Genomic DNA, 22,765 nt, shown 5'->3' on the forward strand with positions numbered 1-22,765 from the left:
TTAATTGACTCCAGTCTTGTCATCTTTATGCTGATGTCAAGAGATAAGAGCTGAATCTTTTGAGATATTCTAAATTGTGATTGTTATATGCTCCTCAGAATCAGGCCCATTCATTCATTTAAGAAGTGAATGGGAAGCAACTTGGCCTACTGAAATGAGCACAGTCCTGAGAATCAGAAGATCTGGGTTCTAATTCTGACTACCACGTGCCTGCTGTTTGACCTTGAGCAAATCATTTAACTTCTTTGTGCCTCAGTTTACTCTTCTGTCAAATTGGAATTCAATACTAATTCTCCCTCTAATTTAGATTGTGAGTCTCATCTAGAACAGGGACTATGTCCAACCAAATTATTTTGTATCTATCCCAGAATTTACTGCAGTGCTTAGTCAAAATATTATTATTATTATCATTTTTATTAGTTACACTTTTTATTAATAATAAAAGAAACCAAGTAGACTGGCTATCAGTGAGTCAAATCTTCATCTTTATGGTGTGATGCTGTCTACACCTAGACGCACAGACAATTCTTCTTCTAAAGTTCAATAAATTTATTTCCAGTTCTTTGTGGCTTTTTGTATTTATTTTGTCAATTTGCCCTCATCTTTTATGTTGTCTTCATTCATTCATTCATTTAATAATATTTATTGAGCACTTACTATGTGCAGAGTACTATACTAAGCACTTGGAATGTACAGTTAGGCAACAATGTCATCTGTCCTCATATGGCTGTTCTCAATACCTTCACCCCTTTTATTCATAAATTGTGAGCTTCTTGAGAACTAGGGACTGTGGAGTGTGTCCCAGAGTTTATAGTTCTTTGTACACAATACAATTACTATTTATTAAAAACTATTAAACAGTTTATTATTAAATTAGTGATAATGTTGTTGTTGTTTAATTTTAACTATTACCTATAGTATTGTTATTGCTATTATTATTATTAGGATGCTAACAAGACCATAAGCTCCTTGAGAGAGGGATTCATGAATCTTTTGCGTTGTATTCTCCCAATTGCTTAGTACAATACTGTGAACCAGTTTGGCCTAGCAGAAAGAGCATGGGCCTGAGATTCAGAGGTCATGGATTTTAACCATAGCTTCACCACTGGTCTTCTATTTGACCTTGAACAAGTCGCTTACCTTCTATGTGCCTCAATTATCGCATATGTAAAATTGGGATTAGGATTGAGATTGAGATTGGGATTGAGACCTGTGTTGGACACAGACAGTGTCCAACCTGATTATTTTATATATACCTGTCACCCATTGCCTGGAGATGTGTTCGTTCAGAAATTGGCTTGGTGAGAGAGAGAAAGACCAGGGACAGAAAGCCTGAGGTTTATGTAAAATTTATTCCATGAGGCAAATTGAATTAATCATTTTTAAAGTGGCAAATTGAACCTCCCTTTTGGGGGGAGTATGATTATTTAATGATATTAGATACTATCAGGAGGAGTATACTTATGTGTTACTTGAGAGTGGTAAAACTCCTAGGCCCCACCCAGGAGGAATTCATTTATGATTTGTTCGCACGTGGTGAGGCGGCTAGTTCCCACCCACCAATGCTTCCCATTCAGGAGGAATCCACTTATATGTAACACACCCATAATGAAGCGCCTAGCTCCCACCCATGAGAACTTCCCACTTGGGAGGAATACACTTATGAATTACATACCCATGGTGAAGCGCATGGCTTCCAGCCCCACGAGCATTCAGTGGGACAGGACACTCACCCAACCCATTGCTCCTCACTTGGTGCAGACAAAGAGGGAATCTCTGGCCAGAGGTGAACTGCAGCTGGCTGCTGCAAGTCTTGATCCTCTGCACAGAATGTCAGAGGATGCAGAAATTTATCACCTGTGCTCCTAGGCCAGCCCAGCTCCCAGACTCAGTTTATCCAATCTCTGCTTTCCTGCCTCCTCCTTACCTAATTTGATTGGCACAGGGCCAAGGGACATCTGTAGTCCCGTCTTGGGTCAACAATCTAGCGGTTTTGGTTGTGGGGGCAGTATCCCACTCGCACTTCCGAGTTGCACCTGCTGGCTCAGGCGGTCACAAGATAGCATTTGATCTTGAGATGGTGGGTACCCTGAGTTCCCCTTGGGACAATACCCCAGTGCTTAGTACAGTGCCCGGCACATAGTAAGGGCTTAACAAATATCACATGTTATTTGCTATTAATTACTATTATTACTGTGCACAGTTATACTGTCAATTATTTGGTTATTACTACTCTTTCCATTCTCAATGACTGTGTTGCTAGGCCCTATCATGATCAGTTCAAATCCTATGAACTGGCTATCTATGATTGCCCCTATCTGTTCAACATCGTCAGAATTTTCTCAAAATGATTATCCCATGCTTATTGATTTAACACCAAAGCTGGGTGAAATATGGTTACCAGCACTGTGGTCAGAGATGACCATGAACTTTCCAACTCCAGAAATATTTTGGATTATGCAGCTCTCATAGATTGTACCCTGAAGAGTTTCAGAACCATGTGTTCAGTGCCATACCTATCACTACTCCTCTGGGCTTTCACCCCCAAAAGTAATATTGCAGTGATGTGATTCTGCATATGAGCCATTTTTCCTTATTTTTCACTTTTATACCAGATCTTCAGCATAATGGATGAACGGGAGTCATCCTGTGACTTCATTGTATGAAGCATTTGGGAAAGTACAGTGCGACAGAGTTGGTAGATATGTTCTCTAACCACAACGAGCTTAGAATATAGAGGGAGAGAAAACAAGGTTCTGACCACATGGACTCCTGAGAAAGTGAAAAGTCTAAAATTTCATAGCTTTTCTGAATTTAAAGAGCTTCATATTCTTTGTCATCTACATAGAGAAATGTCAAGAGTGGGAAGAAAGGGTTTTCCAGTTCTACTTGGCAGATTTTCCATTCCTTTCCTTCATTTCTTATTTGCCACCTTTTGAGCTTGAGATAACTGGAAGAAAGAGAAATGATTGTGTTTGGGGGAAGTGCAATTGCCAGGACAACTGTATCTCCCTCCAAAGTATTTATCAGGGCAGATGAAATAGGGTGTGATAAGGGAGATATACCTGAATCTATGGTTTTGTGATGCAAATTCAGTTGGAACCTTTTGAAAGTCTTATAAATCAAAGGAATAGGATTTACTATTACTGACTGAGTCCATTAATTATTAATGTTTAAATTCAGCTCTAAGAGCTTCAGCCTATTATACTTCTATAATGTCAACCAAAATTCCTTCCCTTCAAAGCCTTCTACTCTCTATCAGCTGTGAAATAGTTTAACCAAAATCTAGTTTTCTCTCCAAAATTATAATGCTTCAATTTTCAATTATTTTCAGTTCAGTGATGTGGTGTCACATATTCTGAAGCTTGAATTTGAAGAACATAGATCTTTTTTTAGGAAAAGGGAAGCAAACTCAGAAAAAATGGCATTCATAATTTTTCTTCAGACAATCCCTAGAGTTGAAATTAGTCTCCCAGTAAACCATTCAAGCTCCTTTCTCATTTGAAGAATCTCTTACTAATTAATTTGTAAGATCTATCTCTTGTCTTTGAATTATTTCATAGTTTTAATGTCTCTTGTATTTATTGTTGTACAACCTTCATTTTCTATTCATTCTACCTATCCTTTCTTTTAAATCTTTGATTCCCAGGATTATTTGGCTATTGAAGAGTCTAGTGTGAATCTCTTCCCATCTACATGCTGTTTGATGCATGGCTTTTCTTTTACCTCCTGGTAGATGGTAAGCTTCTTGTAGGAAGGGATCATGTCTAGCAACTCTATTGTACTGAACTTTCATAAGTGCTTAATAAAGTACTCTGCACATGGTAAGTGCTTAATAAATACAACTGATCAATTGATATGTAGCATACCTGTGAACTAGGTCTGAGCAGGTGGAATTATCCCTTCTTACGGACCTGGAAAAAAAAAGCAGACACCAAATGGTTGCTCCTTTGTCAAGAACACGAGGTTAGAGTTCCAGCCTTCTAAATTGTATATTCCACTTTCCTGTACACCTGGTCTCTCTCCATTATTGGAAATCTGTTGTGGCTTTGTATTAACCTGTATTCATTTCTTATTCTACAGGGATACAGTTACTAACCCTTTTAGGCTCTGGCTTTTTTATTTAGGACTGTAAATGTGTGGGAGTTGTCAGAGTTAGAGGAAGTTAGGTCAGTATCTCCCTGGGTGGAATTTGTCTCATATTTATTTTGGTGTTATTGATTCCCTTTATCTTTTCCAGTAGGTCTTTATTTGCTGTGCTTCTTAACTAAGGTTAAGTTCTGAAATAAAGAAAAGAATCCAGAGTGAGAAAATGGCACGTATTTATATCTGTAGGCAGATATGTAGGACTCATATAAATAATACATAACAGCTGTCTTTTTGTGCCATTCTTCACCTGTGAAGAGATGAGATAATTTGATTGTGGTTACACTATCCATGAACAGTCCTTCATCACCTTCTTCATGGAGATAAATGTCAAATTAACAGAGTCCACAGACATCTTGTAACCTCTCATGCTGGAGATAAAACTGATTAGAGAAGAAATCAAAGCTGATGGTATTGTACCAAAGAGAGGACATTGTGACTGAACCCTCACCAGCTGTAATGCTCTTTGGTTTCTCAGGGTGGCTGGGTCACTAATTGAATCAGATTACAGTGAGCACTATTGTTCTTGGCTCAGTAATATGCACACTTTTACCCACTTCCCTGCCTTTGTGTCACAATAGTGTAATATACAGTGCCAACTAGGTACAACATGTTAGAATAGTTTTGGATGACAAGAGACACCTGCAGGATTTGTCTCTTTGTTAGCAACAAATTAGTCACTTCTTTGTTTTCTACTGCATACGTAGTATACTCACCCACTGGTTGCTCAGTGAATATTCTACTAATACTACTATTTGTTTATGTCCATCCTTTGCACTTGTGCATATGTGTATGGTTTGTATAATTGCCTCCACTGCCTACCCTTCCCTGCCCCTTTCAATTTTTAGGTGAAAAAAAGATAATTTTCATAAGCAGTAATAGCGATGTGCAAGGAAGAGAGGTAGGATAAGAACATTAGCTGAAACAGAATTATCTTTGAAATGTGTGTGTGACACCAGGGTAGGAGGAATCAGGTGGAAAACTGCATACAAATGCTAAGAGAGATGTGTAAACTCCGAGAAAGGAAGGGTCAGGAAGCACCAACGTTGTAGACATAGGCTTGCAGAGATGTATAAACTACAGGTTGGAAAAATAAGAAGGATAGTTGGTTATTATAATTCAAAGAGTTCCTTTTGCATGTAGCCCTTTGGAGAGTGCAGTAGAAGTAGGTGAAGCAGTGATGTGCCCTCTTATCTTTGTCTTCTGTTTCCCTTCCTTTCCTCTTCCTTGTTTTCTCTTTTTTCCTGCTGTCTTTATTGTGTAGATTCAATTGGCCATGACATAGCCCTATTCCTTTTTCTGCCGGTGCAAAATTATGCAAAAGAAGTGGGGCAAATTATATAAGTAAAAAACATATGTATGCTACAATCATATTATTAGGGATTTACTACAAACTAAACAGTGACGTAGAGAGGGAAGAATGGACACTGTTCCTGGCCCACAGGAACAAAAACTGGCAGTGACATGCTGAGTGAATTGTTGAGGATCACATAGCAGGCCACTGAAAGAATTAGGATTAGAATCCTGGTCTCCTGACTCACAGTCCTCTGCTCTTTCCAATAGTCCATGTATATTCCAATGGGAATTCAATTATTCATTTTCCAGTTTCTCTATTTGTAAATATTTTCCCATATCCCCCATTAGAATGTAAACTGTTTGTGGTGGGGAACAGTTTTTGTTTCTGTTGTACTTCCCAAGGATGCTCAATAAATTCTATTACTTCTAGAATAAATCTGAGATTCATCTAGCCACTGAAGATCCCATGAAGGTGATTCTTAACAATTCCTTGGTCTGACAGACTGGGACATAATCTAATGTGATGATCGTAAAGTCAATTGTAGAAAATACTCTCATTCATAAATCACTATTGTTTGTGCTGCGTTTGATTTCAGAAACATAATCCAAATATACAAAGCTGATATCTCTCTCCTTTCCATCTAAGATAAGGGCAGGTATTCACAAAATGAAGCATAAAGTGAAATAAAGACTTGGCAGTAATCTAGGAAATTTAAGCTGGGTAAGCAAGCGAATCACAATTTGGGAACAAACATTTCCCTTTAGAGTCTAAAGCCCATGAATTGGCCAGCAGCCCAATATTTGCTGCCTTTCCTGTGTGTTAAATAAGCCTGGTCAAAATAAAATGTGTGAACTTACTAAAAACAAACCAGATATGACATCTCAAATGAAGCAGTGTGGTCTAGTGGAAAGAATGTGGACCTGCGAGTCAAAGGACTGGAGTATTATTCCTGGCTCCACAACTAGCCTGCTTTGTGGCCTTGGCCAAGTCACTTAATTTCTATGTGCCTGAGTTGCCTCATCTGTAAAATTAGGATTAAATACCTGATCTTCCTTCACCCTTAGTCTGTGAGCGTATGTAGGGTAGAGACTTACCCCAGTGATTGATACACAGCTTGGCGCATAGTAAGCTGTTAAATACAGCAATTATTATTATCATTTAACTTGAATAGTGATGATGGTAAATTGAGTGCTAGAGTTGTTTCTTTATTAATAATTATGGTATTTGTTAAGTGCTACTCTGTGCCAGGCACTGTTTTAAGTGCTGGGATGAATACAAGCAAATTGGTTGGACACAGTCCCTGTCCCACATGGGGCTCACAGTCTCAATCCACATTTTACAGATGAGGTAACAGATCCAGAGAATTGAAGTGCTCCAGTGGTTGCCTATCAACCTCCGCTCCAAACAAAAACTCCTCACTCTAGGCTTCAAGGCTCTCCATCACCTTGCCCCTTCCTACCTCTCCTCCCTTCTCTCTTTCTACCGCCCACCCCGCACGCTCCGCTCCTCTGCCGCCCACCTCCTCACCGTCACTCGGTCTCGCCTATCCCGCCGTCGACCCCTGGACCACGTCCTCCCGCGGTCCTGGAACGCCCTCCCTCCTCACCTCCACCAAACTGATTCTCTTCCCCTCTTCAAAACCCTACTTAAAACTCACCTCCTCCAAGAGGCCTTCCCAGACTGAGCTCCTCTTCCCCCTCTACTCCCTCTGCCATCCCCCCTTTACCTCTCCGCAGCTTAACCCTCTTTTTCCCCTTTTCCCTCTGCTCCTCCACCTCTCCCTTCCCATCCCCACAGCACTGTACTCGTCCACTCAACTGTATATATTTTCGTTACCCTATTTATTTTGTTAATGAATTGTACATCGCCTTGATTCTATTTAGTTGCCATTGTTTTTACGAGTTGTTCTTCCCCTTGACTCTATTTATTGCCATTGTTCTTGTCTGTCCATCTCCCCCGATTAGAATGTAAGCCCGTCAAACGGCAGGGACTGTCTCTATCTGTTGTCGACTTGTTCATCCCAAGCGCTTAGTACAGTGCTCTGCACATAGTAAGTGCTCAATAAATACTATTGAATGAAAAGTGACTTGCTTAAGATCACACAAGAGATAAGCGATGGAGGCGAAATAAGAACTCATGACCTTCTGACTCTCAGGCCCTGCTCTATCCTCTACACCATATGTAAGGCTTTTATTGGATATTATATCATTATTACTTTCCTGTTCCCACCCTATTGCTTCAAAGCCTTATGATTATTTAATACAGCTCAATATATATAATACAAGGTATCTTTGATGTGTTTAATAAATGTTTCTTGCAGTTGATAAAAGTGACAGAATTCTTTTCCAAATTATCTACTGAGAATTTCTAAATTGATGTTTTCTAATGATACAACAACAGCATTATCAATTCTAGCATAATTAACAGCATCCATTGAGTGCCTTCTGAATGTTCAATCCCGTACCTGCACTTAGAAAAGCAGCATTGTCTAAGTGGTTAGAGCACAGGCCTGTGTTCTAATGCAGAACTTGTCTGCTGAGAGACTCTGCACAAGTCACTTAACTTCTCCATGCTTGTGTTACCTCATCTGTAAAATGAGGATTAAGACTGTGAGCCCCATGTAAGACAGAGAGACTGTTCGACCTGATTAGCTTGTATCTACCCCAGTGCTTAGTACAGTGCCTCACACAATAGTTAGTGCTTAACCAATACCATAAAAAAAATTAGGATTACACAACAGAAGTAAAAGATGCTGCACATGCCTAACAATGGATTATCATGAGTGTGCAATGTGTGTTTGTCTAAAAAATTAACCATGTGAAGATTGACTTTCACCACCTTTAATGCCTCTGAAGTTAAATCTTTGCCTCTCTCAGGCCAGTTATATAAATCTAGTTTCTCTTCTAATTATTCATGTTCCATTCCTCCTCCCTTCCTCCCCCCTCCATCCTTTCAACACCCCAAACTCACCCCCTGTTCCCACTCGCAGGCTCCTTATGGCACCTCCACTCCAAATCCACTTCTGAGCCAACCAGCCTGGAGTCACCAGATAAATGCCTGATGTCTTTTCTTTATAGTGCCGTGACATCATTTCCACACCGTTGAATTCCCTAACATCTCTGTTGTCCTATGCCATCGAGTCCTTTCCGACCCATAGTGACACACGGACACATCTCTCCCCGAACACCCCGCTCTCCGTCTGTAATCGTTCTGGTAGTGTATTCATTGAGTTTTCTTGGTAAAAATCCGGAAGTGGTTTATCATTGCCACCTTCCGTGCAGTAAACTCGAGTCTCCACCCTCGACTCTCTCCCACGCTACTGCTGCCCAGCATAGGTAAGGCAGTAGGGATTATATAGCCCTTGTCATTGGCTTCAACTGTTCCAGAAAGTATTGCCGGCTCTTGGTAGCTCCTGCTCATTCAAATCACCCCCTGATTTTTTGGGATATGGGATGGTAGCAATAACTTATATTCAGCATTGAGTTTCTCAACTTTTACAGAAACCATGTGTGTACATACAGGGTATGTACATTTTTGTAGTACTGGGGGTTTCCTTGACACCTTGGAATTTATTCCAGACCTTCCACCCGTGATACTCTGTAAATTGTGTTTGTCTGATCACAGTGAGCATTAGTTACAGCCCTAATAAGACTTTCCTGCCCTGAAAGAGTTAATGTGCCTCCCTCCAGGTCTAAATAGCAAGTGATTTAGTTAAGGGGAGTACAGAGTCTATTGTTTTTTCTCAGACCTACCCTGAAAGGGCCTATTTATTTGGGGAGGGAGGAGCTGAATTGAAGCTATTTTCTTCATTTTTATATTCAAACGTCTGCAGAGAAGAAAAGCACTTGAGACCTATTCATGGCTCAGAAGTGATCTATTGGGTAATAATATACTCTCTATTCCAGCTGTGTGGGGCTTTGGTACCACCTTGGGTTTAATTGAAAATACACTGTGACCTTGATGGTGTGCACTGGGCAAAGAAAGGACATAATTGGCAAGAAGCTGGCTAAAGGACTTTATTTAACAAATATCATTTGTTAATTTAATGTGAATCAGGGAAAAATATGAAGTTCTGTAAAAACAATAGACATTTAATTTGCATATAATTCTCATAAAATGAATAGTTTTCCAAAAAATTAATTTCCTATGCCTCCATACCTATTTGTTGTGTCCCAAATGCTATCAGTATGATAATTACATTGTCCCTTACAGTCTCATGTTCCATCATAATTAAATAAACAGCTTGTAAATTGCAGTCCACAAAATGTCTGTGTTCCATTCTTACCTTAAGAGGTTTCCATGGTAACCAAGGACAGGAGGTTTAACTGTCATTTACCGGACTTGAAGCTGTATACAGCATTAACTTTTCTCTTTCCTACCTTTCTCCCTCTCTTTTCTTTTTAACAGTGAGGAAGTAATTTCAACTCAGTAAGCCACTGCAAATGCAATAATACTAAAATGTAGTCTGATATTCTAGTGTAATTGTGTTATTTGGAAAGGATTTTAAAAAAATATAAAGTGATGTTTAATAAGCTATGTTAGAGAGAAAGAGGCTGCAGTCACCAGTTGAAATTATGTAATCCTGAGCATTGCAGTCTGCAGTTCATTAATAAGCCTGTAGTCACAGTACAGGTTCTGTATTCTCTGGGTCAAAGTTTGCAGTCCTATTTTTCTGTCCCACACATGTGGTATAAAGCCAATATTAATGGTGATTGATGATCACGGAGCCATTTTTCCAACTAATGAAAAACCTAGTTAGTGCTTTTAATTGGTTCCCATCACAAAGAAGCACTCAACAAGAAGGCTAAAGAAAGTTGGATTTACCAGAGGAACTTGGGTAAAGTGCATTAATGCATTAGCAAGATTCTAAAAATTGATAAAAACCAATAGAAATATATTGAAATGTGATAAAAAAAAATGTAGTTAAAACTATCAACTTGCATGACACCACTCTCAAATTACTAATACTAAAAAGTTAGGAATTCAAATAATTAAATGGTAATTCATTCAGTAATTTATTGAGCACTTACTGTGTGCAAAGCGCTGTACTAAGTACTTGGAAGAGTACAATATAATAGACACATTCACTGCCCACAACGAATTTACGATCTAGAGGGGGAACATGTGTGTGAGTGTGTGTGTGTGTGTGTGTTCGTGGGTGTTTGTCTCCCACCTCCTTTCCCCTTTTCAGTCTATACTTCACTCTGATCCCCGGATTATCTTTCTACGGAAACGCTCTGGGCATGTTACTCCCCTACTCAAAAATCTCCTGTGGTTGCTTATCAACTTTTGTATGAAACAAAAACTCCTCACTCTTGGCTTCAAAGCTCTCCATCACCTTCCCCCTCCTACTCCATCACCTTCCCCCTCCTACCTCTCCTCCCTTCTCTCCGTCTACATCCCAACCCGTAAACTCTGCTGTGATGCTAACTTTCTCACCGTGCCTCATTCTCTCCTGTCCCACCTTTGACCCCTGGCCCATGTCCTACCTCTGGCCTGGAATGCCCTCCCTCCTCACATTTGACAAACTAGCTCTTTTCTCCCCTTCAGGGCCTTACCAAGAGCTCACCTCCTCCAGGAGGCCTTCCCAGACTGAGCCCCCTTTTATTCTACTCCTCCTCCCCAGCCCATCTCCTCTACTCCCTCCCTCTGCTCTACTCTCCCCCCGCCCCCCCACAGCACTTGTGTCTGTTTGTACATACTTATTATTCTATTTATTTTATTAATGATGTGTATATATCTATAATTCCCTTTATCTATTTTGATGCTATATATGCCTGCCTACTTGTTTTGCTTTGTTGTCTGTCTCTCCCTTCTAGACTGTGAGCCCATCAATGGGCTGGAATTATCTCTATTTGTTGCCGGATTATACTTTCCAAGCCCTTAGTACAGTGCTTTGCACACAGAAAGGCTCAATAAATACAATTCAATGAATGAATGAATGTGTGTACATAAAATCGGCTAGCTTAGGGGTTCTACTGGTTTCAGATGGTTGCAGTGAGGCTTCCTGCAGCTTGTAGCAGCAATAGTAACAGAGATTCCATGACACGGTGGTGAGGTTTTCACAGTGACATGTTGTTCTGGAAAAATCCTTTGAGATGATATAAAAAGCAGTTGGTCTCAAACGTCTCATGAGCAATCTGCCTTCCATAGTGAATTACTAGTTTACCCACTCCGGCAAATACTCAGATCTCCTGGTTCTGTTTGGGTTCGAAATAAAAATTAGGGGCTAGAGCAATAAAAAGGAGATATCACTGTCCCTCCTATCTTGAGAACAATGTCATAGAAAGAAGCAAGTATCTGAAGGCAGATAATCAGGAAAATCTCTTAAGGCAGGGGCATAGAAATTGGTGGTATTTCATTTCATGGGACAACCCACATTTCATTACCTAAAACTACTTATCACTATTTGGCCATGGAGCAATATGCATGTTTTGCATGTTTTGCAAACATTTCTATGGTCTTTGGTGCCAGCACCAAGTTTTCCTAATTAAGCAATTTAAAGTCACAAATGTGTTTCTTGACACCAGATTTCAGCTAATACAGTCAATTAGGACAACATTCCTGGTATCAACATTCCCATTAAGTGACTTTACTAGAAATCACATTATCAGTGTAAGTTGCTTTCTCCTCTTAGTTAGTTCTCATAAACACAGGTTCTCACATGCACATAAACACAAACACACACACACACACACCCCCCACCAACATATTCCCTATGCAGTGATTTGTAGAGACTCTGGATGTATTTTAGATAGAGATTCTGTCCACATAACTTCAATGATGTGACTTTGAGTTGGGAGAACTGTTTTTATAGACAGGTTATGTATACCTTTTCACCTCCTCATTTTTGACTAGAGTTATATACTCTATCAGCATTAGGGAATTTGAGTGCTCAATAAAATATGGACAGATAAGTAGAAAATTCAGAAAAAGGGATAAATTCATTGACATTTACTGAAATTGTATTGTCCATTAAAAAATCTATATGACCATGTTTTATTTGTTTTCATTCTATAGCAGGAATAATCTCCTAGGCACAGGGCATTTCCCCAGAAATAATGACCCAATGGGGCGGGTAGTGTCCTTCCACTACACTCATTTAGTTATCAATCCTAGGGAACAGTCAACACTAAGGTCCCTCAGTGCATCACCAACTTCTCCAGATCTTTCTCTTCCTACATCTCTTTTGCTTCATTCTGAAGTTTTATATTAATTTCTTGCATTCAAGTAACTTGCTTTAAAATTAACTTCAAACAATAACAAAAGAAGCCAGTATGCAAAAAGATAAATTCAGTCAACAAGTTCAAAGTACAATGAAGTTCAGAGAAAAATAATTTCACTTTTTTTCCTGAATGCTGATTAAACCTCATTTAAGCTATTCAGGTTCTTTTACCTTAGTTCTTTTCTTCTCTCATCAAACTCAAAGCCTAGAGAGAATATGCTCATTGTGCAGTGTGAATTGCTAAATCACATGCCCAGTTTATATACTGCATGTGCCCAGTCAGTTTACATTTGTGAAGATTGATTGATTGATTTTTTATTTATAACAAATTTAGCTCCAGTTTCTCTCCCCTTTATTAGTTTGAGATTTTTACCTTTAAAACCTCTTTGCCCAACGTTCTCAATCATTAACTAATTTAATCTTAGAACTATCATGAAGTTAGGTAAAGATGATTAGCTCTATTTTGCTGCAGCATAAACTGTGACCAGGTTTGGTGAAATTATTTTTCAAAGCTGCTGCTGCGGCAAGCATAAGAGCAGTTTTGAGAGATGTTCGTTCATTCTTATGTCCCTCTATATGCTTTGGATGTATGGACTTTACATTAGTATCAAAATGTAGGAAAGCAGCTTGGAGTATTAGAAAGAACTTGGGCCTGAAGCCAAAGGTCTTGGGTTCTAATCCTAGTTCTGCCACTTAACTGCTGTGTGAACTTGGACAAGTTGCTTCACTTGTCTGTGTCTCGGTTAACTCCTCTGTAAAATGGTGTTTAAATTCTCCTTTCTCTAATTTAGGTTGTGAACCCCATTTGGGACAGGGACTATATCCAACCTGATTATCCTCTATCTTTCCTATCATTTGTATAGAGCCTGGCAAATGATGAGCACTTTACAAATACCATGAACAAAAAATCTGATTCCAAATGTTATTTAAGAAAAATGGAGGAAAAGCCTAAGATGGAATAAATTGTCATGAATTCTCTCACGGTCCATCTTTTACTATTTATGAAATTTGTATTAGTAGGATTCTATAGGGTTTTAGAACCAGTTGCATTTGTTGCTCACTATTTGCTGTTTTTGTTTCTTCCTTACTGAGACTGTGATTCCTGTATGGGACAGGGCCTTTTTTCCTGTTCATAGTCAATGTCTCACTTGGGACTCAGTCTTAATGCCTATTTTACAGACGAGGTACCTGAGGCCCCGAAGTTAAGTGACTTTCCCAAGGTCACGCAGCAAAGACGTAACGGAGCTGGGATTAGATCCCATGTCCTTCGGAATCCCAGGCCAATGCTTATTCCAATAAGCCATGCTGCTTCACAACTGTGTCCAGCCTGTTTATTTTGTGTCTTCCCCAGCATTTAGCAGTGTGTTTGTATAATAGTAAGCATTTAACAAATACCACTATAAATTTTTATCATTAGCTGTTAATGTCATGATCATTCCAGAGACACTGTTCTAAAATATTTATCCTATTCTGACTGTTACGCTTCGGGGTGACCTGTCATCTTTGGCTGCTTGCAACTGTCCATAGTTATCCCCTTTCATGTTTTGTCACATGATGTGTTGGGTAACTTTTCTGACTCCCTTTTGTATATCCCATTTCATCTCATCATAGAGTAATTGTTTGAGTATCAACCTTTTGTTCCATCATCTCACATATCCTGCCCAGGGAAGATATTGTTTCAGTACTGGTGATATGACTGTTTCAGGATTTCATTCTTTTGGCCTCTCTTTCCGCTTAATGTCAGATGATGTTTCTAGAACTGCTCAGAGGTCAAATTTCATGTTTTAAAAAGATCATATGTCACAGGACATGAAGATTCAAACCCAACTAAAAGTATACTGAATAATTTTAGTGTCTACCAAGTGGGGTCTGCCAATCTGGTCAAGGTTCCGATACCTTGACCTAGAGGAGCAGTGTGGCCTAGTGAAAAGAGGATGGGCCAGGGAGTCACAGGACCTAGGTTCTGATTGCTGGTCTGCCCCATATGTGCCAAATGGCCTTGGACAAGTCACTTCACTTTTCTATGTCTTAGGTATCTTGTTTGCAAAATAGGGATTCAATACCTGTTATCCCTTCCATTTAAAATGTGAGCCCAATGTGGGACAGAAGTGCATCTGATCGATTATCCTCTATCTTCCTCATTGCTTAGAAAGGTACTTGACACATAGTAAGTGCTTAACAGATATTATTATTATTGTTGTTATTATTAGTATTATTCCTTGTTGGAACCACAAAGAATCTTTGAGTATCTTCAAAGATGAACTAGTCCTTTAGATTCTGTTTTCTACCTTTGCAGTATCTTATTTTAAATCCACTGGCTGCATTTAACTCTGTGCCCCTGATATTGAACCTTAGTTTTACCTATGTTTTTCAGATGCAGAGTGGTACATAACCTCAAGCTTGAGACTCCTTGTCATTGTGATTCTAATTTTGAAATACAGCTCATTATCTCCTTCTTGTGTTCTTTTGCATCTGCTTCTGAGACTACTATGTGGGAACGCCTATATTGATGCAGTGGAAAGGGCATGGCTCTGGGAATCAGGAAATCTGTTGTAGACCAAACTCTGCAAGTGAGACTTTACCACCAGTGGTAAACACTTGTGACCAAAGAACCACCTAACCTGTTCCATGACATGGACATGCCCAGTAGGGATCCTGAAAAAGACCCTGGATTAACAAGGAGTGGCAAACACTAACTGCAACTGAGGCAACTGCTGCCTTATCATGGAACAATGGAAAGACATCATTACTAAGCTGCAGTCACTTCATCTGTGAATGGGTCCTGTTTGCAAATCACATTTAGTGCACTTCACAGTGTATTCCACTCCAGCCTGCCTACTTATTTGTTGCCCTCCATGCCTCATCGGTATCCCGACTGGCAAGGAAGAGAACGTACAAGTGGCCCTGCACAATAACTGACACTATTATAATTTTTTCCATGTAGACTCTTAGTTCTGGAGTCTCATGATTGAGACTCTTTCAAGTCTTGATGGGTAACTTGGTCACCATTAATAATCCAGAGGTTTTGATGGTGTTCTCAACTTGTTGAGTAGAAAGAGTTTCTCTGGTGGTCCGAATCATATTCTAAAACCAGCTTCCAGTTCTCTTTGGGCATCATTCAGTATGGCCATATAGAATCAGTAGAGACAGGACTGAACCTAATGCGTAGGCCCAATTTACTTCACAGATGGGGTCATTTAGTGGGTACCAAACAAGGGAAAGCTGAATAGTTTTCATAATAACCCAAAGGCACAGATGTTAATGAAAAGGAATGCTCAGGTTTCATTAGCATCTTGAACATTTCTGACCACTTTCATTTCATTTGATTCTCTCTAGAAGAAAAAAGCTGAGCTGGTTTTCAGCTAAATTTGAGTGAATATTTTAAGTTTCCTCTCTGGTTTTGTAAGTCATTAAATAAATATAGCACATATCTGGGATATAATGGGAGAAGAAACAGGGCACAGGAGATTGGGAGAAGGAGGGGTAAAAATATTTAATAAGAGCATATAAAAATAATCCTCAGAATACCCTCATTTAATTCAGGTATCTTAGTAGTCTATATTTCATTTAATCATAAAAAAATCAGTTTGAAAAAGTAATGCTGATAAAACAGAAGAATCTCCACCGGAGTCCTCTGGTGTGCTTATATCTGATGCATAAAGGGATGACAAGGAGCAAGGCAAGTTAATTTTATTTTTAGACGAGGTGAGTTGCAGATGTATTTTAAATTCTGATTTTTAATATTGAACTTGTTGTTTGCAGAGTGGAATTATATTTGTCAGTTCCTTTCTTGTTGCTGTAATGTTCTGTTCTTTGGTCTGGATGATGGACTCACTCCAAAACTTGCCTTTTCCAGGAAACAGTTTTGTGTGTGGAAATAATGTTTTCTGTGATCCACAAATGGAGGCAGAGGCACAGTGTTATGTAATAAAACAGATTTTTTTTTTGCAGGTATTTGTTAAGCATTTACTATGTACTGAGAACCATCCTAAACTCTGGAGTGGACACTACAAGATTGTCAGATCACACATGGGGATCATAGTCCAAGTAGGAGAGAAGAAGTTTCGATCCCCATTTTACAGATGAGGTAACTAAAGCCCAGAGAAGTGAAGTGACTTACTCAAGGTCACACAATAAACCAATGGTGGACCTGGGATTAGAACCCATGTCCTCTGACTTCATTCAGTCATATTTATTGAGCAATTACTTTGTGCACTGCACTGTACTAAGCTCTTGGGAGTGTATAATATAACAGTAAAGGAACACATTCCCTGTCAACAACGATCTTACAATCTAGAGGGAGAGATAGACATTAATAGAAATAAATAAATTACAGGTACATACATAAGTGCTGTGGGGCTGGGAAGGGGGTGAATAAAGGGAGCAAGTTAGAGCAATGCAGAAGCCAGTGGGAGAAGAGGGAAGGGGTGCTTAGTCAGGGAAGGACTCTTGGAAGAGATGTGCCTTCATTAAGGCTTTAAAGGGGGGAGAGTAATTGTCTGTCAGATTTAAGGAGGAAGGGTGTGTCAGGCCAGAGGAGGACCTACGCAAGGGACTGATGGTGAGATAGATGATATCCAGGTACAGTGAGGAGGTTAGCATTAGAGGAGCCAAGTGTGTGGGTTGAGCTGCAAGAGGAGTAGTGAGGTGAGATAGGAGGGAGTTGGGGTGAAATAGGAGGCCCATACTCTCTCTACTGGGTACCAGGACCGTGGTCTCTCTACAAGACCACACTGCTTCCCATATTTATACAACCCCATATTTGAGGTTTATTGAATTTGTGTGAATGTTGATGGGGTATTATAGAGGATTGTTTCCTTTAGGACCATATAATATACCTCAGTCATCTATTTCTGAAGCCATTTTGAAAGACTAAAGTTTTCTGATTCATCTGTACTTGTATGTTCTTGCCCTTCTGTTCTCTTCTCTCCCCAGCCTCTTTCCCTGCTTGTGGGACTGCTCCTTCATAGGACTCTGAGGTCTCTGTTTCTCTTCTGCTCACAGCTAGACTCTCTCCTCAGGGATCAGGATGTTTGCACCTCTCCCAGCTGTCCAGATTTTCTAGCTTCCTGCTTTTCCATTTCTTCCTCTTTCCTGCTCTCCCTCTTCTTTTCCCCTCATCCTTGCCCTTGCTTTGGTTCCTACCCCTGCTCCTTTTGTGGCCCAGTTTTTCAACCAAAATTTAGAAACAGGCACTTTCCATTTTATCTAGGATTTTTTAAAATAAGGTACTAATTTATACTTTCAGAGTAAGATTCCATGTAAATTTTTATGACTTGACAAACCAATAGACGGCATTGCTATGTAGTACTTAAAGCAAAATTTGTTATTTTTAATATCAGGGAAAACTAAAGGAAGTAAATAAGAATTACAGACAATGAAGGCACAATTTTAATTTTTGACATGCACGATGGACCATTTGTGAGTGTTTAGAACAGTGCTCAGCACTTAGAGCAGTGCTCGGTGTTTAGTACAGTGCTTAGTGTTTAGAACAGTGCTCAGTGCTTAGAATAGTGCTTGGCACATAATATGCACTTAACAAATACCATTATTACTACCACTAGACTCACACCATAGTCAAGAGTGGGGAGAATGAAGAGGCCTTTTTAAGCTTGTATAAGAGTAATAATAATAATTGTGGTATTTGTTAAACACTTACTATGTGCCAGGTACTGTACTGGGTGTGTACAAGCAAATCAGGTCAGCCTCAGTCCCCGTCCCACAGGGGGCTCACAGTCTTAATAAATAATTGCGCTATTTAAGTGCTTACTATGCACCAGGCACTATACTAGTTAAAATTGAGGTGGATACAAATTGAGTTGGATACAATCTCTGTCCCACATGGGGTTCATAGTCTTAATCCCCATTTTATGGATGAGGTAATTGAGGCACAGAGAATAATAATTGTGATATTTGTTAAGCACTTGCTATGTGCCAAGCACTGTTCTTGGATATAGGATAATCAGGTTAGACACAATCCTTGTCCCATATGGGGTTCACAGTCTTAATCCCCTTTTTATAGATAAAGAGGTAACTGAGGCACAGATAAGTAAAGCAATTTGCCCAAAGCCACACAGAAGACAAGTGGCAGAGTTGGGATTATAACCCCGATCCTTCTGACTCTCAGGTCTGTGTTCTACCCATTAGGCCATTTTGTTGTGCATGAATAACAATTGTATTTCCCTGGGAATATCACGGTAAGAGTGAAGTCCCAATCTCTGCACCATCATTTTTTAAAATTAGGAGATGATTACCTTTCCTAATATTCTTCATCAGTGCCTTAGTTTACTATGGAAACCTTGACTGTTAGGGTTGTTGAGTCCACAAGATCATTGGGCATTGGGTCAGGCTAGGCATTTGGGCCTTTTCAGTCTATCATTCAGTGGCATTTGTTGAATGCTTACTGGGTGCAAAGGATTGTACTAACTTGGGAAAAAACAGTAGAGTTAGTAGACACAATCCCTCTCAATGAGGAATTTACAATGTAGTGTGGAGGAATTTACAATCTAGTGTGGAAGAATTTACAATCTAGTAGTAAAAGTATTATTAAAATTAAGCACATTCAGATTAGCCCTTTCTTCTCCATCCAAATCGCTAACTTGGTAGTACAGTCACTCATCATATCCCAATTGGATTACTGTGTCAGCATCCTTTCTGATCTCCTAACCTCCTATCTCTCCTCACTAGTCTATTCTTCACTCTGCTGCCTGGATTATCTTTCTACAGAAATGCTCTGGGCATGTGACCATCCTCAAAAATCTCCAGTGGTTGCCTATCAACCTCTGTATCAAGCAAAAACTTCTCACTCTTGGCTTCAAAGCTCTCCATCACCTTGCACCCCCCACCCCCCACCCCCCCTCCCCGACCCCCAGATCACCTCCCTTCTCTCCTTCTTCATCCCAGCCTGCACACTCCGCTCCTCTGGTGCTAACTTTCTCACTGTGTCTCATTCTCGCCCATCCCGCCTTTGATCCCTGGCCTACATCCTACCTCTGGCCTGAAATGCCCTCACTCCTCACATCTGCCAAATAAGCACACTTCCCCTGTTCAAAGCCCTACTGAGAGCTCACCTCCTCTAGGAGGCCTTCCCAGACTAAGCTCCCCTTTTCCTCTGCTCTTCCTCCCCTCCCCACTGCCCCGACTTGCTCCCTCTGCTCTACCCCATCTCCGCCCCACAGCCCCTGGGTATATATGTACATTTTCAATATTCTGTTTGTTTTATTAATGATGTGTATATATCTATAATTTTATTTATTTACATTGATGCTATTGACACGTGTTTACTTGTTTTGATGTCTGTCTCCCCCTTTCTAGACTGTGAGCCTGTTCTTGGGCTGTGATTGTCTCTATCTGTTGTTGAATTGTACTTTCCAAACTCTTAGTACAGCGCTCTGCACGCACAAATATGGTGAATAAATACGATAAATTAAATAAAAACCCTTTTTGCCAAAGATAATAATCCTGGCCTAACTGGACAGAAGGACCTCTGATGGCACTGGAGAATACCAGACATTAAGATGCATGTACTGACCCATGATGTTATGCCTGGCTTGCAGCAAAATGTGCTAACTTCATACATCCCATTTGGTAGAAGCTTGCTGTCTGCCCAATTATAGAGCATTCTTCTGGGGAGAACCCCTGCCTCCCCGATTTACTGCAAATCATTTGTTTTCTCCTCAGATCCCCCTGAGCACAGCCACCAAGTCTAAATAACAGCTCTCAGAAATAGTAGCTAATACAGAAGGAACCTGGGCATTGTACATAACATTAGAAATAAAGATGTCCAGTGTCATATCTGTACCAGTAAGGGGAAAACTACATGAAAATCAGAGTGGTATAGAAGCAGATGATGAGTCACCCTCAAATGGCTGATTTCAGTCAATCAATCAATGGCATTTATTGAGTGCTTACTATGTTCAGAGCCCTGTACTAAAAGCAAGGGAGAGTATGATACAACAGAGTTGGCAGTCAGTCTGTCTGTCTGTCAGTCTGTCATATTTATTGAGCAGTGTGTGTAGAGCACCTAACTAAGTGCTTGGGAGAGTACACTATAACAATAAGTGGACACATTCCCTGTCCATAATAAGCTTGCAGTCTATAAGGAGAGACAGATATTAATTTTAATACATAATTTATAACATTCAATTTAAAGGTATGTACATAAGCACTGTGGAGTTGATTGTTGGGTGAATAGTAAGTGCCCAAAGGTCACAGATGCATTCTCCAGAGAGCAGTTGACTAGATTCTGTGTGTTGGCTTAGCCTTAGTTAAGCATTACCTGGTATAAGATTTGTTTAGTCCATCGAGAACTTTGAATGATATCAAGTGCCAACTAGTTGAAAAAAAAGTCACATTTCAGTGGACACATTTAAGCCACAGATAAGCAGCTAGAGATAATACAGCCTCTAACATCCCTATGACATTGTGATCCATCCAGAGGACACTGCAATATTCAACTATAGACATAAGCATAACACATTCCATAGAGCAAAACTCTCATTGGTCATGACTAATCTGCAAGCTAAATTTAAATAGGGATGAAAACAGATTTTCTACCTCAACAATAACAAAAAATCAAACACATGCCTTTTAAAATAGGTCGAGATTCATTCATGTTGCCAGGCAGCTGTTTAATGATATGGATATGTCAAGTTGGTTCCTTGGCTACACTGATTTAAATGTTCTAACATTCCTCTACATTTGCCTAGAGGGTCAGCCTGAAGCACATTTAAAAATATAACTTCCGCTGGAATACTGCTGGAATATATGCTAGTTCAGTAGAATAAACTACTGAGATCCTGAGCAAAGAATGGCAACAAACCTTTCAGAATCATGTCAAAAGTGGGATTGAATCTAGCAAAATGTCTATTGTTACTGGTAATCAAGGGAATCTAATTTTGCTCTCCAAGCTTCAATGGGAACTGGCCACACCTCAAAAATTTTAGAGATCAATCAACAGCATTTACTGAGGGCTTACTCTGTGCAGAGCATTGTACTACATACTTGGGAAACTATAATGCAGTAGATTTGATACACTATATGCTATGGAGTTGGTAGACCTGATGCCTCAAGGAGTTTACATTCTGGAGGGATATTTCTTGATAATCATAGTTCATGTTCCAAACAAGTGTACTGTGAAATGCATTTCCAAACCTAGTGTAGTCTTCCCAATCATTTAGGACTCTAGAAAATGTAATAAAAAGTTTTAGTCCATTTATGGGTATAACTTCATGAATATGGAAAGCTGCTGATGATAAAGATCAATTAATCAATAGCCTTAATTGAGTAACTACTTTTTATAGAGCATTGTACTAAATGCTTGGGAGAGAACAATACATTTAGTAGGTACTGAATGCTATTTGAATAGGTGTGAAAAGCCTAAAATATGAACCTTAGCATTTTCCACACTAGATGCAGCTTATAACTGTCATGCCATTAGCTATTTGCTTCAATCTGAATCACTGGCAGTAATACTTCCAGTTTTCTTCATCAGCTAGTAGATCCTTGGGCTTACAGTAATCAGTCTTTCAGTCAATCAATTAATGATATTTATTAACCCCTTCCTATATGCAGATCAATCAATCAATCAGTGGTTTTCATTGAGTGCTTATAGGTTGCTAAGTACTTGGGAGAGTACAATACAAAATAGTTGGTAGACATGTACCATGCCCACAAGGAGCTTATAGTCTAAAGAACTGCACTAAATACTTGTGAAAGTACAAACACAATCCCTGGCATCAAGTAGCTTAGAACTCAGTGAACTCAGTTATTTGTCTGTTGCTCTTTCCTTTCAGCATTCAAAATCTAGGTTGCATTTCTTAAAGGTATTCAATGAATCCATTTATGATTTCCTCATCTTGCCCTAACTAGGGTCCCTTCTTTCTCTAGCACTCGGATAGGATATAGGCAGCTGCTGTCTACCTTGCATATATGATAATTAAATTACATTTAGGATAATAATTTCAGATGAATGATCCTGGTAAGCTATTCCAGAAAATAGATTTGTCATGCAGAGCAGGCCAAATTTCATTGCCAAAACATATGCTGAACATGACTATTGCTGCAGAGACAGTTAGCTTGGTCTGAATCTTGTTGCC

The 22,765-nt window shown here is 39.6% G+C and overlaps 1 protein-coding gene across 11 annotated transcripts in view; it reads left to right on the forward strand.

Moving 5' to 3' along the window:
• Nucleotides 1-22,765, forward strand: part of LRRC4C (leucine rich repeat containing 4C) — a 979,945-nt gene that overhangs the window by 951,568 nt on the left and 5,612 nt on the right. The window contains exon 1 of one of the 11 annotated variants that reach the window (XM_029061288.2): nucleotides 8,748-8,778. The exons of 8 other annotated variants lie outside the window; for them this stretch is intronic. The gene's annotated coding sequence lies outside the window, so the exon portion shown is untranslated. Of the gene's footprint in view, nucleotides 1-8,747; nucleotides 8,779-10,087; nucleotides 10,281-16,646; nucleotides 16,756-22,765 lie in introns of those variants that run through there. 2 more of the 11 variants (XM_039911427.1, XM_001509172.6) reach the window with 2 other exon arrangements.

The sequence above is a fragment of the Ornithorhynchus anatinus genome, chromosome 3, assembly GCF_004115215.2.
Source record: "Ornithorhynchus anatinus isolate Pmale09 chromosome 3, mOrnAna1.pri.v4, whole genome shotgun sequence".
Taxonomy (NCBI): domain Eukaryota; kingdom Metazoa; phylum Chordata; class Mammalia; order Monotremata; family Ornithorhynchidae; genus Ornithorhynchus; species Ornithorhynchus anatinus.